The sequence below is a fragment of the Schistocerca gregaria genome, chromosome 2, assembly GCF_023897955.1.
Source record: "Schistocerca gregaria isolate iqSchGreg1 chromosome 2, iqSchGreg1.2, whole genome shotgun sequence".
Taxonomy (NCBI): Eukaryota; Metazoa; Arthropoda; class Insecta; order Orthoptera; family Acrididae; genus Schistocerca; species Schistocerca gregaria.
Genome location: NC_064921.1, coordinates 249,556,990 through 249,562,100, shown reverse-complemented (window position 1 = coordinate 249,562,100; position 5,111 = coordinate 249,556,990). Strand labels below are relative to the sequence as shown.

The 5,111-nt window shown below is 45.5% G+C and overlaps 1 non-coding gene across 1 annotated transcript; it reads left to right on the top strand.

The window, feature by feature from the left end:
* The first annotated feature begins 693 nt into the window (after positions 1 to 693).
* On the top strand, positions 694 to 768 carry Trnat-ugu (transfer RNA threonine (anticodon UGU)). The gene has a single exon. It is a non-coding gene; the product is annotated as a tRNA-Thr (tRNA).
* Positions 769 to 5,111: the final 4,343 nt, after the last annotated feature.

The window sequence follows — 5,111 nt, the reverse complement described above, 5'->3', positions numbered from 1 at the left end:
CTCGCAACTTGAAGAAATAATATCGCCTTATAGCTGAGAAATGCTGATTTAATTTCTGTACAGTACATTTTGTTCTCTTTCATTGAAAAGCAACTGACTATGGTAGGAACACTGATAATCTGTGATATGGCAGTTGTCAATGAACGAAAGGAGACGGACATTGAAGAACTTATACAAATGCGTAGCACCAACAACGGAATCTTGAACGAAATTAGAATTATATATTCATACCTCCAGCTGCTGACGGGCGTTGATATGTATCAACGGGGACAGGTGAAAATGTGTGCCCCGACCGGGACTCGAACTCGGGATCTCCTGCTTGCATAGCTGACGCTCTATCCATCCGAGCCACCGAGGCCACAGAGGATAGTACGACCGCAGGGACTATCTCACGCACGCCACCCGCGAGACCCACATTCTTCCCTTATATGTCCACACACTACATGTCCGAAAGAACAGACACCAAAATCCATATAAGTATATAGTTCTGGCAATACCGACCATCACCTTCCTCTTCTGTGCGGATGCACACATACTACCCGAACTCTTACGAGAATGGTAAGAATGTCTTCCACGATAATGAGTGTATTGGGTAGGGACACTACGAATGTAGTGTGTGGACATACAAGATGAGAATGTGGGTCTCGCGGGAGGCGTGAGCGAGATAGTCCCTGCAGTCACACTATCCTTGTTGCCCTCGGTGGCTCAGATGGATAGAGCGTCTGCCATGTAAGCAGGAGATCTCGGGTTCGAGTCCCGGTCGGGGCACACATTTTCAACTGTTCCCGTTGATATATATCAACGCCCGTCATCAGCTGAAGGTATTAATATACAACTCTAATTTCGTTCTAGACGGCTGCAGGTCATCAATGGTGACTGTTCTTTCGAACATGTCCGAAAGAACAGACACCAAAATGCATCTAAGTATACGAAATCTTGACGTCTGCCAGCGTTACGATTCGACCCGAAAATCTGAAGAATAGCCGCTAATGGCATCTCTGTACAGTTCAAATGCAAGCTCCGTGAAATGTAATTGAGAAATTACAGATCCTTTCACAATGTTTCACCACGCTGACTCAGTCTCTTTATCTTACGACGAAAGGTAGATGTTTTTCAGATGACTATGATGTAGCAAATTTTGCTATCGGTTCAGGAACGACTGACCCGGATCTTAGTGACAGTACAGGAGACATTACTCTAGTGTGATAACGTGGCAGCATCCTGGAGCAGTGGATTACAGCCGATACAGGAGGAACCTATAGCGTATGGTTTCCAAGTACGGTAGACGGGTGACTCTCTCGGTGACGGCGAGGCAGGAACTGCAAGTCGATATGACTCAGCAAGAGCTCCAGATGAAAAGCAGAGAATGCTCACTGATGAGTTCCTGCTCCAAGTTGCCCTCTCGTTTGCTTCAGCAGTAGACCATGATGTATGCCGAATATGAGGTGGAGCTTTTACCTTCGGAAGTGCTAATACTGATTCAGACAAGTTGGTCACTATGGCAGCAACGAAGGTGTCCATCTGCTGTTCTTGTGATTTCCTCCCTCTCTACTGTGCAGGGGTTGGAAAATACACTGAAGCGCCAAAGAAACTGGTATAGGCAAGCGTATTCAAATAAAGAGATATGTAAAACGCCAGAATACGGCGCTGCTGTCGGCAACGCCTAAGAAAGACAACAAGTGTTTTGAGCAATTGTTAGAACGGTTACTGCTACTACGATGGCAGGTTATCAAGATTTAATTGCGTTTCAGCACGGTGTTATAGTCGGTGCACGAGCGATGGGACACAGCACCTCCCAGGTAGGGACGAAGTGGGCATTTACCCGTACGACCATTTCACGAATGTACCGTGGCTATCAAGAACGGCAAAAACGCGATATCTCCGAGATAACTTGAACGCGACAGAAGTGCGACCCTTGCGCAAATTGCTGCAGATTTCCATGCTGGGTCATTAACAAGTTTTAGTGTGCGAACCATTCAACGAAACATAATCGATATGGGCTTTCGAAGGCGAAGGTCCACTCGGTTACCCTTGATGACTGTACCTCACAAAGCTTTATTCGTCACCTGGACCCAACACCCACATTGGACTGTTGACGACTGGAAACAATTCGCCTGGTCGGACGAGTGTCGTTTCAAATTACATCGAGCGGACGGGCGTCTACGGATATGGAGACAACCTGATCAATCCATGGAACCTGCATGTCAGCAGGGGACTGTACAAGTTGGTGGAGGCTCTGTAATGGTGTGGGGCGTGTGCAGTTGGAGTGATATGGGACCCCTGATACGTCTAAATACGACTCTGACAGGTGACATGTACGTGAGCATCCTGTCTGGTCACCTGCGTCCACTTAGTATAGAGAAAACAGTCTTAATACTGAGTTAGTTTATAGCAATCGCTGTTCCTCCACAACCATGTTGTACAAACATCCATAATTGCTATAGAGTGGTTCCAAGAACACTCTTCTGAGTTTAAACACATTCTCTGGCCACCAAACTCCCCGTAAATAGACATTATTGAGCATATCTGGGATGTCTTGGCAACGTGTTCAGAAGAGATCTCCACCCTCTCGTACTCTTACTCATTTATGGACAGCCCTGCAGGATTCATGGGTACGATTACCTCCAGCACTATCTCAGACATCAGTCGAGTCCATGCCACGTCGTGTTGCGACATTTCTGCGTGCTCGTGAGGGCCCTACACGATATTTTGCACATGCACCATTTTCTTTCGCTCTTCAGTGTATAATGAGCATGTGTGGCACATAAAATACAAATAATCCTATAGATTCACGCATTACTGGCAAAAAGACGAGCTTAATAAAGAAAAAAAAGTGAGCAGTTCCTGGAACTGAGCGTCAATATTCCCCAGCGAATTATATTAAGTCATTAGAGACAGCTTGTGTCGGGGAAGGCAGGAGATGGAATTGAAGGAGGCATTCCAGAATTCTCCTTGAATGATTTTAGAGACAACGGAACAGTTAAATCTTGATGTTCGGTTAGGATTTGACCGAAGGTAAAACAGTCCGCTAAACTCTTAATGCCTCACACGCATATGCATTCTACTTGCGTCCGCCTCGATAGCTGAGTTGACGCCGGCACGGTAGCTCAGCGTGTTCGGTCAGAGGATTAGCTGCCCTCTGTAATAAAAAAAAAAAAACTGAGTTACTTTACCAACGACGAACTTAAACGAGGGTCTCGCACCGTCCGCCCCGAGCAAATGCAACGAACGAAAACGAACAAAATGAGGAAAAAAAAGTTATCACCGCGTCGGATTGTTGTCCCACGGGCTCGGGTTTGATTCCCGGTTGGGTCGGGGATTTTTCTTCGCTCAGGGACTGGGTATTGCGCTGTCTTCATCATCATGTCATTCCCATTGGGCGCGCATGTCGCCGAATGTGGCGTCGAATGTAGTAAGACCTGCACCAAGGCGGCCGGACCTGCCCCGCAAGGGACCTCCCGGCCAGTGACGCCAAACGCTCATTGCCATTTACTCTAATTGTGATCTAAGCCTAGTCTTTTGACGAGTTTTACAATATAATGCCACGAAGACGTCATTCAGATGTTGTTATGTAGGGCAGGAAGCTTGAAAATCTTGAAAGAAGTACACACGAAAATCGTCTAGTTAGTGTTGAATACGACAGACACCAAGGGAAACTTCAAGGATTTTGCGACTGTCGCAAAGCACAAAAGAAGTGTTCTTTATTCAACAGTGCACGCTATATCAAGAGTAACTATTCCACATAACTGAAAGTAACTGCTCGATAATGTGTAATGATACTTACAAGATAACTGCCTATAAAGCATGTAGCTCCCTTAGAACTTATTTTCGCAACGAACTTAGTACCGTGGCCTGGGGTCAGCTGGTCTGTATTTGTGAAGTACGGTAAAAGTGATGCTCCCTCACAGCACTGCAGTAACTAATTTGTCTAGTGCAGAATCAGTAACGAATGTGGTGCAGTTGCGCAAACAAGACAACAGGGTCCAAGTGGACTGTCTAGATTTTGAGAACGACAAAGTATTAATGAGATGGAAGAAGACAAAAAGAAACAACTAGATGGCCTAAGAAAGCCAGCCAGCCAGAAGGTTAGGAATGTGAATAGCTTAGAGCAATACACACTGAATACCACTGGGGATTGTAAAACACCAGAAGGCATCGTGCAAAGGTGCACAATTTTAAACACCTGGGCGAATATATAACAGGAAGAAACAGGTCTAGTGAGGAGATAATTTTTAAGTTCAAGAAGATAAGCTCTGTCTGCAGTGTGATAAGAGATGTATCTAACAGAAACAATATTTCTACGGACGCAAAAATCAGACACGACAAGATAATGACGAGCAATGCACTGCCGTATGCGTCGGAGACTTTAGAATGACACCGTGTAGAACAGTTAAAGGAAGGATGAGTCGAATCAGAGAAGACCTTTGCTGGACCATAAGGAATTAGGGAAAAGACGAAAAAGCACAAGATTTGTGGAACGTGCGATCAGGATGAATATGCACAAAATGGAAAAAGAACAGTATGTGAGGCATAAGGTGAGCAAGAGACAATAAAGGAACCGAGTTTGTTGTTGGAATTCAGAAAGGACTGGTCTCAGGTGAGGATCAAGGTGGAAGGGGAAGAAAACTGGAGGAGGATGTACATACTGACCCGTATGCCAGAGGTCAACGACAGAAACAGATACAGGAGAAGGATAGATAGTCGCCAGCAAAAGGAAGAATAGCAACACAAGGTGAATCTAAAATCCCTTACGAAGAACGGGAGAGAAGAAAATATCCACCCTCTAGTTTTGTGAATTGCTATCGTCGTACATTAATCTGGAGGGAGCACAGTTGTCAGCCTCAGAATCATCCAGTATGAAAACTAGTTGGCGAGAGATAGGAGAAGGTGTAGAGAGGTATCCATTTAGATGGAAGCATGGGGCTGCCCATCTTCACTGGTGATCACCGCCAAGGGCGTGTCCATTGTGGCGCACGGGAGGACACTTTTCTCCAGTGAGTTCAATTGTACTCGTAGTCGTGCAGTAGCGTAGTGATAAACACTAAAATCTTATCTCGATGACTGCGAAAGTGGAGTATTTTCACACACAACTATCCACCGTTGACATCAGC